Here is a 16,122-nt window from a genome sequence, read left to right as displayed (position 1 = left end):
GGGCTAGTCATCACCACCCACCGCCAGCTCTAAACTATGCTTTACCAACGAATAGTTGGATTGACCCTCTAATGTTATAACGCCCCCACGGCTGGGTTGGTAAAATAGTTGGCGGTGGGTGGTGATGACTAGATGCCGAAGCGCAGTCTTAAACTGCTAAATTAGGGATGGCAAAAAAGCACAGATAAACCTCGAGTATCTGAATGCATATCAAAACAAACAAACAAATCCACTCATTTATTCATTTTTTTTATTTTTATCAAAACACATAATAAAAAAATGTTCATTGTGGAAAATAAAATAATAATTTGATCTAAGCAAGAGTTTTATTTATTCCTAGTTCGTAACAACATTCTTACATGGAGGAGAAATGGATATTATTTTCAAAATCTAAGAAGCTGAATAATAGGAAGTCGTGGCACCCAATATACTACTGCTCTTGGAGAAATCTAAGAAATACAATCTGTTAATTTTCTTGTCCTAAAATGATGCCAGTCTTCATGGCCAATATATTTCAACATGTATGTTGGGATATTTGGTTTTTGAGCTATTAATGTGTATCTAGTTATCACTGTAGTGGGCTGTATTGTCACTGGTCAGCTACTTCAATGAACGGATGCTGTGTTAAATAATAAAAAAAACATTTGTTTAACAAAAGTGCTTATTATACATAGTGTTCAGAAAGTCACTGTACACTTATATATTTATTAACAGACATGTTTCAATACAGAATACAGGAGGTAAATATGAATGACAATTATAAACAATGTTGAAAGTGACCCCTGTTGGCATCAATACAGGCCTGGATCCTTCTTATTTTGTTTCTAAACACTGCTATCAGTTGCTGGCTTGAAATAGACTGAGTAGACATATGATTACAAAACTGCACAGTGATTTTCCGAACATCCTGTATATCACATACAGTTTGTTTAATTAGTCTCTTTATATAGTACTGTGTGAAAGTGTAAGTAAAAAAGAATATTTTGTCATTCTTTCCATTTTATGGGCTAATTCTTCATGTTATTACTGATTGTAAATTTCAACACCATGGTAGTGATTCACTGATCACTTTTTAACAATTAAATCAGCTGGGGTGAGAACACTCAGTTTTTAGAATTCCCTACACTTGTACCTTGGACATGTCATAATGGTTCTGTTTGAATGAATATAGTGATAAAATTTAGGGCCTAAAATAAATGTCATGGTACTACACACAATGTTTTAACTGTGTAGAAAAAATCTAGCATATTGAACAAGTATATGCTAGAAGGAATATATTTAAGAGCAATCCACAAATAAATCTTGATAAAAATAGTAATAACACACATATGACGTTATCATTCCACAACTCAAAATGAGGAAATAATTGTCAGTAGATCAGAGACTTTGCATAACAACTTTATGTGATGCTAGTTGGACTCTTCATCTAATTGCTGTAAACTTGAACCACAGAGAGTTTACAATATGATAACCTCACCAATTTTGGATGTAAATTCATTATTACTATCTCTAATGTTATTTAAAATTTTTGTCATCACTAGAGAAATAAAAAGTTTATGGAAGTATTCAGAGGTTTGGTAAGAAGATCTCTTCCACAAATAAAACCTCTTAATAGTAACTAATAACAATCAATATAACATACTTCTTTAAAAACTGCTGCTATTTCATTTTCATAAACACAGGTTTGAGCAAGAACATCAGTCATTCAGCCAACTGCTAAATATTCTATTATTACCTAAACAAACAAAGTTTAAAATTTCACTTACATTTTATTATTTAATAAAATTATACATAATAATGAGATAAAATAATTTATTTTCATCTTTTAATAATATTGTAAGTAACCATATATCTAATAAAAACAGAAAAGTTTTTCAAACAATTGTTCATGAAGTGGGAACTGAGGTAACAACAGTCGTTTAACATTATTTAAGTGTAAGATTTTTTATTATCTAGAAAGATTTGTGGTTCATAAAAAATATTACAAACTCAATTTCAAGTGTTAAGAAAGTGTGAATTAGCTTTGTTTGTTTTTGATATTTTGCGCAAAGCTACACAAGGGCTATCTGCACGTGAATTAGCAAAGACCACTTTTCTACTTTTTTGTTACTTCTTCAATTTCTAACTTTTATTTTTCTACCTCAAAGATGTTTTTCGTTTTTTTGAAGTACACTCTTTTTATATATTGGTAACTAATGCTGTAATCTGATTTCGAACAGTTGTAAAAGATTACATTGGATTGTATTTTGTGTAAGAGACTGAAAATTTAATAATTTAATATTTATTGTATTACACACTAAACAATGTTTACAGTTTTGTAAATAATGCTACATTTGAGAGTATTGTATAAGCTGCAAATAATTTAACAAATTCAATCTTTCTTGAATAAATTAATTTCAACAACCATGTATATAACACTGTGTGTGAAACATACAACAAAGATGAATCAAGCATAATAAAAACTAAAGAGTGCTGGTTAGAAATAACATACTGGTAGAAGCTTAGAATAGAAATATATAAAGTTATTTCAAAGTTATTTACATGTGGAATGAATTAAAAAAGTCATTGTGTCAGAACCAAATGTGGCTGCAACCTCCCACACTAAAACTGTCACGTATTACTTACAACTACAATTTAAACAAAGCAGACCTGTGAGAGTGATATATAAAAATATTCTCAAACTTGTAAAAGTGCTTGAAATTGACCACTTAATTAAATAAAGACAATATGTTAGTGTACACTCTATAACAGGTAAGATTAAAAATACAAAAATTAACTAAAATGTAACATTAATAAGACTAACCCTAAGTTCATCACCAACAAGATAGCTAACCAAATAGTTGACGATGGTTTGGATGTTTACTTTTGTCCACCACTATAAGTTCGGTGACGATAAGCTCTTTTCTTGGTTTTCATTGATCTCTTTAATTGTAACTTAAAACCCAGTAGCAGTTACTATGGCTGTGTAGATAGTTCCTGAACCACTGAAACAATAAAAGTATCATTAGAATTTGTAATGTGCTACAACGTGAACATATTACCACATGCTACTTATAAAATTATTGTACCTTTTAAAAAGTAATGGATGAACACATATTTCTAGTCTTATATTTTTGTAAGGTGATAAAAACTTTCCTTGTAAGTTTATTATATAGCAGTTAGAAAATTGTGCACAGTTACTTTTTAATCATATTAATTCTACTCTAAAACACTGATAAAAAATAAATGGTGCATTATATTCACACAAGTAAGCACCATTCCTCCAAGTTATATTAATAACCTTTTGGAAGTGTGTGTAGCTGTTACATTCACGATGTCCTCATAATATGATGTTAGTTTTGAATATTTAATACAACAGTTCTGCTAAGATTGTATGCAGAAATTCATACATTTTAGTAAATGTATGGTTTTAATCCTTACAATAGTAATAACACTATGGATTCATACAAGTCCTGTTGTTTCAGCAATAGTATGTGAGCCATGAACTTCAGTTTTACAATATGGCATGCATTGGGCCACACTAGGCCTAATGGAATGTACAAAAACGGAATTCTGTACAACATTTAATTTTTATAATAACAATGTTGCTTGAACAAAATTCTGTTGATATTTCTACTGTTATATGTTGCATCTTTTATTTACATTTAACTTCAGTTATTAACTAAAACAACTACAGCTGATGACAAAACACATCCATTTGCTATAATAAATTTTTGATGAAAGAATATATTAAAATTACAAACGTATGTATGAATGTATGAATTTCTGCTAAGATTGTATGCAGAAATTCATACATTTTAGTAAATGTATGGTTTTAATCCTTACAATAGTAATAACACTATGGATTATTTTAATCTATAAACCTTGTAACCATTACTGTGATCACACTTTGAAAGTTCCTTGGAAATAATATATTTCTACGCTATTATTTTACTCTTCATAATTTGTCAAATTTCCCCTCTAAATCAAAATGTACAATTATTTAGTTACACATTTTTCACACTTTCTGAGTTATGCAACTATTTTTGCTGGGACTGAAATAATTACTACTGAATGTAAGCTCTTTTTGGTTGAATCAAATTATCAACTTGTAACACTACGTTTTTTTTCTTTCCTTTGCAGGTCATAAAAGTGTTAGATGTTTTTAATATTCAAAATTACTAAATTTTATAATTTGAATCATATTTTCAATACTTCAGGAATACCATTCTACAGACTGATTAGCCTGCATATTTATTTTCAATCTGCATCACGTATTCTATAAAATTGTTGTGATATTTATAATTTTTTGTACTAAAAATGTAATTCCAAGAAGTACTTATCTCCTTTCACACAGGCCTGGAATAACCAGACAGTTAAAATCCTCAACTCTTAATCTAAAGGTTGCTAGTTTCAATTCCCATCACACCAAACATGCTCACCCTTTCAGCCCTAGGGGCCTTCTAATGTTACGGTCAATCCCAACATTCATTGGTAGAGAAGTAGCCCAAGAGTTGGCAGTGGGTGGTGATGACTAGCTGTCTTCCCTCTAGTTTTACACTGCCAAATTAAGGATGACTAGTGGAGATAGACCTCATGTAACTTTCATGAAATTAAAAAGAAACAAACAATCCTTTTACATCAATAGATATTCTCATTCAATGCTACCATCTATTTGTAAAACTTGTTTTCAACCATGTCATGAGTTTTTGCCTCCTCTTGATTGCAAATTATTCATTAAAATTATCATGTGATAACCCTCCATCAGTAATAGTGCAAGGTATTCTCATTATGCTTATGTCTTCCTCTATTCAATTCTACCAGATATCACTTTGAGTTCTCTTAGAATTTGGAAGCATCAGGTTTTAATGAAGAGGTTAGATGGGAAATGTGAAGTGAGGTAAGAACCTTCCAGAAATACATTTACAGTTTGAAAGAATTACAAATTCCAATACAGTACATTATATCATATCAACAGATAGCAAGAATCTTACATTGAATAGGCGGAAGAAACAGTTTGAGGGAAGGAAAGAAGCATCCTCCAAAGCCATCCAGAGGACACACCTGAAGACAAGAAAGTCAAATTTGGAGAACTGGTGTAGAGACCGTCTGAGCCAGGTATACATTTCACCCATATAAGAAAGGTGTGGTACTTATGGGAAAACTGGAAAGTAATAAGGGCTACCAATCTTCATTAGAAGAAAAGTGAGGGCATAGAACACAGTGGAGAGTCTGAAGAAACAACAACACCTGAAACAGTTTAATAGATGACCACAAAGACCTATTTTCAAATGCAGACCATAATGATTCACTCAATACAAGGCATGGTAGGGATGAAGAGTATTCTATTCTACCTTAACCATATATGTTTTGGTTTGGGATAATGGCTACTTTGATAATACTTTCACAGTTGACTAGATGCCCCCATTAGTTCTGTCAAGGCTATATAAAATAAACTTAAAACAGATTTATCAGAGATCCATAGTATGAAAAATCAACTTTGGAAGTACTGATGTGATTAGTTATTGTAATTTACAAAAACAGAGGCATTCGTGTAATCCACACTCTGCATACTGACAGACTTGATGATTTATTGAGATGGAAGATTAGTGTGAGAAAATAATACATTATAAAGAACATGGAGTTTACCAAACACAAGTTCTAACTTGTTGATAATCTATAATTATTTCACATGTTTACCACTTTGCAAAATAAAATTGACAAGTACCATCTGTGATGACTCATGTTAGGTACAGCAACACCTAGAAGTCAACTAGCACATGCCCTAGTAAGAAGTTCTGAGCTAGAATCATAAAAATAACTCAGAAGTTTATGTTTCATATTTATCAAGCTGAGGTACCTGTCCTTTATTTGTACATAAACTTAAACAAAATCTGGAGGTGGAAGATATGATGAGAAAAATCCTGATTTTCATACAATTCATTTATAACATCCATTTACTACACTGTATAATGGTCATTATTACCCTGTAGAAAGAGGTAGTATCAATTGTAATGTCAGTAGGGGTGCATTCTGTTACTTGCTTTCAACACCCAGCTCATCACATCTTTTTACAGCGTTTTAAATGATTACTTAATAGAAAACCAATGGCTACAAAAGTGTCTTACAGACAGGTTAAAGTAAGAAATTATTATAACTCAAACAACAGCTTTTCATACCAGCCTTATGGTGGCTGTTGAAATGGAAACTTCATCTCAGTTTATGCATTATTGCAACAAAGGCAATCATTTTTGTTCATTTAATTCCTCCAAAGAGAGCCCAGTGCATTCTCTGGGATATATATATTAAATGTTTGTGTGCTTTCCTCCACACTGTGTGCAGGCATATTAGAGAAAATTGTATAAACGTGTCTTACTTTTTAGTTTAAGGACAAGACACCATCTACGAATATAATTAATGTTAACTTAATCAAAGTGTTCAATAACAGCAATAATGGGGGTGGAGGAGTTAGGAACCCTCCATTAGCATGCTCCCTTTTCCAAATTATCTTCACATTTACTCTCATGAAGAAGGATAATCATCTATTGAAAGCACTGCTGTTTTTGGTTTTCTTTGAAAACATTTCACACAGTTTGGTTAAGACTGGTCCAGTGAACCTGGATTAGTTAGATAATGGAACAAGAGACAGACACAGAATTTTGTTTTATATATATACACACAATATAGCAATGAAGTATATGGTATCTGTATACCAACTAATTCTACTTTCAACAAATCAAGACTGGATTTAGAAAGCTATTTTCCTTCTTTTCTCAGACATAGATATAAGTTTCATTTCCAGAACACTGAGAACAGTTGTTATTCTATTTTCCAGGTGGGTGTCAATAGTACTTTAAGTCCACTGCCACGTTTGTTGATTTATGAAAAAAAAGAGTAAAATTAAATATAATACAGCTTTATTATTGTCTGGTTACTCTGGTTGTTATCATCTATAATTTGATTAAACAACCTTTAATTACTTTTCATGAAGATAGCCAAAACAGCATGTATGCTAAAATACGTAAACAAAACTTTCTCAACAAGAGGCTCCTGAGTAAATGAAGTTTCACTTTACAGAATCAGGAAAATAAATTTAAAAAAATTCTTACAAGCTTTTTAACAGTTGACTAGAAATATCCACTTATCAAAACTTGTGTTTCCAGTTCAGCATGTGAATGCTTTGCTTGTGCATCAAATATGTTTGCCTTTAAAAGTATTAAAGCTTATAAAGCAGTTAAATGTTTCTATTTGCAATAAATGTATTTTAAAACATTTTATCAATCAGATTTTTTTTGGAAATAATAAACATAAACACCACTTTCTTCTTTTCAAACAGAATAAGAACATGTAATTATTAGATTCATTATGTTTGACAATCAAACACATTCATCACTACCAGACATGTGAAGAGAGAAAAGAATATTGTTTTTCACCTGCTCTGGATCCATCAGACCCATGGGGTCCAACATGGTCACCACTTGCCACATGCAAAAACAGCTATTGACCTGTGGTGAACTGGTGCTTTACTTCTACCACCTGTTTTTTAGTATAATTAATTCTATTAATACATAATTGAAAACATTACTATGTACCATCTGTAAAAACAGAGTTAATTCTTTTTGCCACATAGCAAAAATTGTAAGACATTTTAAACAGTTTTGGTGACTAGGAAAATGCAGTTTTGCCACATGGTAAAAATGTAAACACATTTTAAACAGTTTTGGTGACTATGAAATACAATTGGACACTGGTGTATTAGACCTAAAAGCACACCCACCCCTACAGCTTTTTAAAGAACCACAATTATTCCAATGTTCTGATTTCATTCCAGTTAGAAACATACTTTTAAATAGTGTATATAATAATTTAAATTGGTGTGTTGGACTAAGGATTCTTTAACAGTGGGTGTTTGCCACTTTTTGGAGATAAATTCAAAAATAAATGAACAGCATGCATTCCACTTATTTTAAAATATGTTCAAAACAAGTGAAACATATGACAAATTCTTCACACTACATGTATCACAACTGGATCTAAATACTGTGTGGTTCTCTTGACAAAAATCCATTTTGGCCAAATTCAATTGGTTTAAAATGCAGTTGACAAGCCAAACTATTTTTCTATTTTTTAAATGATTAACTTCTCTCTGACTGAAACTCTCTTTTCCTTGACTTTACTTTTGGTACACTTCCTACTCTGTGGTCTCTTTTATGGTTGTTTACACTTTTTATATCTTGCATTGAGGCATTCTAGAAATCTCTGTAGCCTTAATATCAATTACACAACTTCCAATAACCATCTGCTTTCAACTCTCTTATTGTGAAACAAAACAGTCATGAAATATTAACTCACAAAATAAATTAACACTACCTACATTAAACAGTGTATTTTATCTTATAACCTTGAACTTATATTTTTAGTCACTACACTACTTGCCATTGGTTGAAAACACTTAAAGTTTGTTGTAATGCAGTTTTTGAAGAGGAGGAAAAGAGAAAGTGGACTAGTTTGAACAATCCTTGAATTTCAAAAGATAACTTAATTTTAGTGAAATACTTGATCAAAAACTTTGAATTTTTTTGTATACAAAAAACTAGTAATATTTACAGAAAGCTAGTCAGATTTTGTGAAAATACACATACCATTTTAAAAGTTACAGTGTGGAAACTGATGGTTATAAACAAAATCACACACAGTGAGTCTGTAATGAAAGGGGTCATTTGTTTTATTCCTATCCCCCTCTTACATGACATTTTAAGAAAAGAAATGTAGTTCCTCTATCCAGTAAGTATTTATTGCACTGGTTATTGAACCTTACCCTTCCAAGAAGCCTACAGTTATGAACTACTATTCACAGCAGTGGAAATACTAATTAGACTCCTTACTGAAAACTTGTATGCATCTGTTCAATGCACTTTGTTTCACTGTTACTTTGTGTTGTATCTTACCACTTGTACTTGAATGAAAGGGAAAAGAAAGAGAGTAAGATATTTGATATAGACCCCAAGACAGTTTAGAGACAGCAGAGTTGTTTTATAGCACCTAAAAAAAACAAGATAACATCCCATACCACTTTAAGCTTTGATGTTATGCTTATAATGCCAACAAACATCTCACCAGGGTCCGAACAACATAAGAACTGGTAACTCCAATTTTCTCTCCACATGTAAAATCTAGGTGATTTTCACCCAATCATCTAAAGCATTTTGAACTGTATGTAATTATCATAACACAATAACAATTTTAAACAAATGTGTTCTTTCATTTTATACTTAAAATAATTACTAAAAATACTCCAGTTCTTATCTCACAATAAGGCACAAAGCCTTCTAGAATGAAATTTCAGTCATCACAAGACATTTGATAAGTTTGGTTTTTAATAGGAGCTCAATAACACGAACAATGGGGGTGGATGGGTGGATTAAAGTACCTGCCTTTCTCCTCTTATGCTCCAAAAGTACTCTTTTTCTTAGTGATAAAACATTGTCCATAATTAGACCTTGTCTGCTGTGAGCTTGGAAATACAAATGTCAGCTTTAAAAATAATTGACACATATACACATATAATTTGATATACAAGAAATTGCTGTTCAATTTTACATTTTAAAAGGGTTTGTAAGACTGACTGAAAAGAATGAGAAATCTACATCAATCAAACTGTATGTAGCAGAGGAAATCTACAGCCTTCTGTAACCACTCCCTCATAAAAGGTTTTGCATCAGATTGCTTAAAAACTAAGCCCCCATTTTGTTTATCCCCTGCCTTTATAATATCCTCTAGATGTTACTGTAGGAGCTACACTATGTATGTTTAGCTCACTTCAAGAAATTTAATGTTTAATAAAATTTTTGTTTAAAACTCAACAAAACTAAAAGTAACATAGCAACATGCCTAAACAAAAAAAAGAAAAGAAAAAGAAATGGACAAATGTGTACGTGCTGTGGACTGACTGACACCTCTACTCCCATAGTTTCACCTCCACTGTTTATTTGTACCTTTCCTTCTGATAGACAGATTCTTCATTCACAGGTTTCTTCAGATTAATCTTGTTCAGCCTCACTGACTTGACTACTAGGAGCTGGAAAGTTGAACTTGAAGGCCATTCACACAGTAAAAAAGGCTTAAAATCGTATAGTTCTGTAAAGAAGAAAAATACACTTTTGTTCATACTAAATCTTGTTCTGAACACAAAATCTCAATTTAGTCCCAATTAATTTTTAGCATTTTACTAATTCCTGGACAATTAAGATTCAAGTTACCTAAAATTTGCATAGCTTTTCTTTTCCAGTTAAATATAGAATTATAAGAAAGTTAACTGTTTAACAAGTCTTACTGCTATTCATTTAATGTTCCTATAAAAAATTACCTTTGAGAAAAAACAGAATAGTATTCAGTAAAAATCTTTACAAAGTTCTTAAATGGAAAAACTTGAAGTAGGCACTTCTTCATGTGCAGCAAGCAATATGTAGACTAAATTAAAAACTACAATACCCATACAGTAAGACAGTACAAACAATTCATGAGGTAAAAAAACAGCAAAAAGCACAATACGAAATTATTAAAACAATATAAAAGTAATAGAAAGAACGGCAAACAAAGACTTAATCACAGCCAACATTTAAAGAAAATATTAAGAAAGTGAGAGATACCAGTACAGTATTATAAGCAAAAGACCCTGGAAACATTTCAAACAAAAATATAGTAACATTCTTACTGTTTTGTAAGAAAATACTAAAACTCCCACAATCACAGTAAACAGTATGATTTTGTAAAGTTCATTATAACACTATTTCTTACATCTAGAATATTGCAATAACCTGTTTTGTTTTTCGTACTCAAGTTCAAATTCACTCCTCCACAACAACCAACAGTTAAACACACTCACAAGAAACAACAGAGTTCTAAACATTAATATGGATAATACCCCATACCATTTTTAACAAATGACTTGAAGGTCACCATTTATCAAGCCTGCTCATTCTACATAAAAATATATGGCAAACCTATTTAGTAGAAATATACAATTCTGGTCAAAACAATGCTAAACAGAAGTAAAACTAACTTAAACCTAATGTTAAGAGCTTACATACATGCTAAAATTTTAATGTTCATTATACCTTAAATAACATGATTTGTTTAGGTCACTTCAAGTTTAAAATATGTCATGTAAGACAATATTACTATAACTGTACATTTATGTGTCAAGTTATTGTTATAACATTGTTGTAAATATCTGCTGAGGTTTTACACACAATTTGTTTGTGCAGAGGTAAATGAAAATAAATAGATAACCATAATACAGTTGATTTTAAACTTTGACTACATACATGTCTGTCTTGGAATTTTATTTTTAAAGTTATGTAGTCTGAACTAGGTAATCATGTGCAAAATACTGTTTACAGTAGTGTACGTAGTCATTACAAGTTATGAAAAGGTATATACATGGTTGTCATGTATACAGTAAATTTAAAATAACTACACATTGTGTATACAGTCAAATTAAAACAATTCACTTTGCACTCATCCATATGTATTTTAAAACTGTGGAATATTACATACTGTTGGCTGCACCTAGGTAAGCTACATACTAATCAAATCTAACCATATGTACACTATAAACTATGCATATCATAAAAATGATAACATCTTAGCTTACACACTGTTATCAAATTTAATTTTCTACATGATAAAGAAAATGAATAGAAAATATAGTACAACTATCTTACTGTTCCTGATTCAAATTTAGAAAAAGGTAAATAACTAATATACGACTCTTGATATTAGTAATACATTACTTAAGACAGATGTGCCGGTACAAATTTATAATGATTCTTGGATGTTTTTCATTGTTCTTTAAATCTGAGATTATTTCTCTTAGACACAAATTTATTCTTGCTTAACGTGGGTAATATAGCTTACCTTTCATCACACTTTAATTTAAAAAAATACAACTAAACCATGCTCCAAGCATGTACAAGTTCCACATGCATTGCTGCTAGCTCTGCCTAGCAATCATATAAATCTGACCATATCCATTCCCTCTCTTTAGTTGATCACTCATCAAATCAGCTTCTACATCTTACAACAATAAAGTTTCACATATACAAGGAAGTGTGAAGTACAATACAACTATTTCATGACTCTATGGATATGACTCTTTGAATGTTAACCCATTCTTAGATATCACTCTTTGTGTAACACTGAAGGGAGAGTCTGCATGATATATTTCAACTAATGATATGCTATGACTTGTTAGTAACATCTCAGTGATTAGCTTTCATTATGCTCTAACTGCTACATGTAATGTGTAGAAATTCGCACACCTATATGTGGTGCATTAATACAACAGCATTATGATGTTGAACAACCAAGTTACTGCTACTATGTACCCTTCTTTATTGTTGACATGATTTTACTGGTATTTACCAAAACCAAGTTTTGTGTGTCTGCAGCATTGTTGCCCTTGCAAAAAATGCAATTAGAAAGCTTTCATGTCCAAAGCACACCACTCTTTCATGCATGTTTTCCATAAACCATACAGTATATGAAGACAGTGCTTTCACAATGCATGTTACAACAGTACAATAGCATATATAATCTTTAAGTATTGCTTCTGGTGGATTGAATGTTATTTATCATTTTATACTAGTAATTGTATTTGTTTCATTCTACAGCTTCTTAACCCTATTACTATGTGTAAGGGTCAGAGGGTGTTATCACATTTGTAGATTTACATTCAAAATTTTATTGAACCATTATTTTATGAACATATGTGAATACATGTGGTAGCATGTAATTCAAATGTAATAGCACACAATAATTAATTAATTTAAAAATAAATATTAAAACAAATTCCTAAATATCAAATTTTGTTTGTCATGTACTATACTACATGCTTCTTTATTTAAATTATATTTCTGATGTCCAAAGGCAAAGTTTATACTTTTTCACAAATAGAAATTTAAATTAACAAATTTTGACAAGCTAGAATATAAAATAAAAAACCTCCTTTCCTATGTATTTTCTGAAATATTACTATATTTAGAAAATCAAAAAAGTTAATTCTGTCTATTTCTTTGGTTTTTTGGAAATGATTGTTTACACATTCTTACTTTGTTCTATGAAATGTTTATAACCAATTGAAAGCTCAGAATTTTTCCTACATGGTATTTTAGGTTTTAAAAAGTGTCTTCATGGGTAGATCCATTTTTTTTTTTTGTAGACTCACAAGGAAAGGTAAGATGAATGATGTTTGAAAAACATTTTTTAGACATAAATACACTTTAATTAATAAGAATTATTAATTACACTAGAAATCTGTGGTACTTAAATATAACCTATGATGTTCTTTATATCAATATGTGTATATTAAACAAGAAAAATATTTTACATACTCCAGTTCTAAAATATGACAAGGCTTAGCAAACTGTGGAAAGTGAGTACACATTCATTGAGAAGGAAACATCATTGTTTTTCTGTATTTCTTTACTTAATGTTCTGTGCTCTATGAGAATTGATATTTCAAGATTTATTTGTAGACAGTAATAATAATAATAATATGTATGTATATAAATATGCATAAAATGTACTGTTTTACAACTGAAACATGATTGTATTCTACAAAATACTGGTCTTCAACAAAGTTATTTCATCAATATCATATATATCATTCTCAGCAGTTTTCAGTTCATTTCTGTGTACTTGTACATCATAATGATTTAAAGATTTATAAAAAGAATCCAGTTTATGATTAACATTGTAATTGTGTCTGTTAAGGTTCACACAAATAGTGGTTTTCACTGTTTTAGTTACTGATGAAGTCGTGATCAGAAAATTATTTTTGGGAGCACTTTGGTCGTACATAAGCAGTTTAATATTTCACTGCATATAGTAGGTATGCAGCAGCCATTCCAGATGTATGATACATTTTTTAGTGTTTTTCATAAACTGGTTTTGATTCATAGTTTTAACACTTCACATTTTTTAATCTTTTTGCTTATTTTATTTAGTACGTTACATTTTCTGTTGTTACATGCTTTTTTAAATGCAGTTAAAGTGTCTGTGTACATCAGATGCAAGTCTTATATGAATACTGATCTTTTATTTTAGGCAAACATTATACGCAGCATCTATTGTGCTGTAACACTTGTAGTTGTGTTTTTATTGTCATGTCATCCTGAAATGAGGCTATTTTAAATCATTACAATAATTAGTATTTCCTTACTATGAAATGGACTGTAGTACAATGCACTAGGTTCAGAGTTAGAATTAACAGTGTGGAATATGTATTAATGTTATTGATTTCATCTCTATCTACACATCTTGTTCAATTCTTCCTGAGCCTGTTGTAGTCTTAAGAAACCTATAAGACAGTAGTTGGATGGAGACTTAGGTTTAAGGTTTGAGTAATGATTACTTTGGTGATTGCACAATGATATTCGCTTGGATTTCTTATTGTTCATGTTTGAAACAATTCTGTGCAAAACGTTTATGGATTTTTATTTTGCAGCTACTTATAAATGTATGATAGGCATTACTGTACTTGAATACCACACATTAAGGTCAATCTGAGGCTTAATTTAATAAACTGAGTGCTAGCTCAGCGAGTGTGCTTTCTAAAGAGAATAAACCATGGTTACATGAAAATTTAATTTCAATGATTAGCCAAATGTCTCATCATCCGATTAGTGACGTGCATGAATGGATTAAGGAGATTCCCACTATCCCTGTCTACTATCTAGCAAAACCACAGCCAAGGGAACTGGCTTGGAGAAATTAGCATAACCAGTCAAAAGTTCACAGTTCCTCCTGCACAATTTCTCAGCCTTTGCAAAGTGTATTCACAAGTAAACTTGTTTTTTTTGTTGTTATTGTTAGTCTCATGAAGAAAGGGTGATGTTCAAAAGCTTTTTTTTAGACCAGATACAGTGTACCTAATAAAAATGATTAATTACAATGGAATTTTGTAGTATGGATAAAACAACTTGTGATTTTGTATTATTTCAAAATGGTTACTTAAAAAAACATAATTTTTTACATACTCCTTTTGGAAGTTTGAAACTAAGGTGGTGAAAATACATATTCAGTTAACACATGTCTACTGAATGGCTTAATATCATAACATTCATTTCAACTTCTATGACTCAATGATGAAAGCTGGATAAGAAAAATTTACTTACCACAAAATTTTTCATTAAACGTTTTCTTCAAAACACTAATTTCAAATCAGGTGGTTAAGGCACTCAATTCATAACCCGTGGGTTGCGGGTTTGAATCCTCGTCACAACAAACATGCTGACCATTTCAACTGTGGGGATGTTAAATGTGATGGTCAATCCCACCATTCACTGGTAAAAGAGAAGCCCAAGAGTTGGTGGTGGGTGGTGATGACTAATTGCTTTCCCTCTAGTCTTACATTGCTAAATTAGGGAAGTCTAGCACAAATAGCCCTCGTAAAGCTTTGCTTGAAATTCAAAACAAATGAGTTTAGTTTCAAATTGTAAATTATAATTCAAATTTTAGTACAATACATTAGTTAAATAAGTGGGGTGCCTGGCCACTGGTTTTTGTGTGTTACAACTTATTGTATCTCTAAGATTTTCTGCTAATAACCGATTTAAGTCTCTTAAGTATAATTTTTCCGAACATCAGCAAATATACTGTTTGGTTAGCGATACCTGGAGAGGGCATTGCTCGAAACGTTGTATAGACAAGAGTATATGTTAATATACATATACATATCTGAAGTGAATTTATTGACGGTTTTACCTTCGACATTTTTCTTTTATGTCTTTCAACAACCACTACGCGTAATTTCCTACGCAGTTTTATGAAACCTAATTTAGACTTAACATTCTTAAATCTATGAATACTCTTAATCTGTTAGTCACCACCACCAAATTGTCTATATCTTTTGATGCACAAGCATACGTATGGACGTATAAGAAAATTGTCAAATCTCAATCACTGTGTCCATAAAGTTTCAAGATGTAGTTGGATGTTGAACGATGCTATAGAATTGAACATCGCACAACACATTAATTATAAAGAACAAGTCTACTTGTTTACGATACTTTGCCAGCTTTCAGTTGTAACCTGTAACATTTAAAGTATTATGCGACACATATAAATCGAGTTTCAGAA

At 31.0% G+C, this 16,122-nt stretch overlaps 1 long non-coding RNA gene across 1 annotated transcript; it reads right to left on the bottom strand.

The window, feature by feature from the left end:
- Nucleotides 1-2,499: 2,499 nt before the first annotated feature.
- LOC143224205 (uncharacterized) lies at nucleotides 2,500-15,633 on the bottom strand. The gene is made up of 4 exons (XR_013013267.1): nucleotides 15,159-15,633; nucleotides 9,975-10,116; nucleotides 4,422-4,581; nucleotides 2,500-2,984 (listed from the first exon to the last, which is right to left on the bottom strand). It is a non-coding gene; the product is annotated as an uncharacterized LOC143224205 (long non-coding RNA).
- Nucleotides 15,634-16,122: the final 489 nt, after the last annotated feature.

This window comes from Tachypleus tridentatus, chromosome 8, assembly GCF_004210375.1.
Source record: "Tachypleus tridentatus isolate NWPU-2018 chromosome 8, ASM421037v1, whole genome shotgun sequence".
NCBI classification, from domain to species: Eukaryota; Metazoa; Arthropoda; class Merostomata; order Xiphosura; family Limulidae; genus Tachypleus; species Tachypleus tridentatus.
This window is presented reverse-complemented; position numbering and strand designations above follow the sequence as displayed.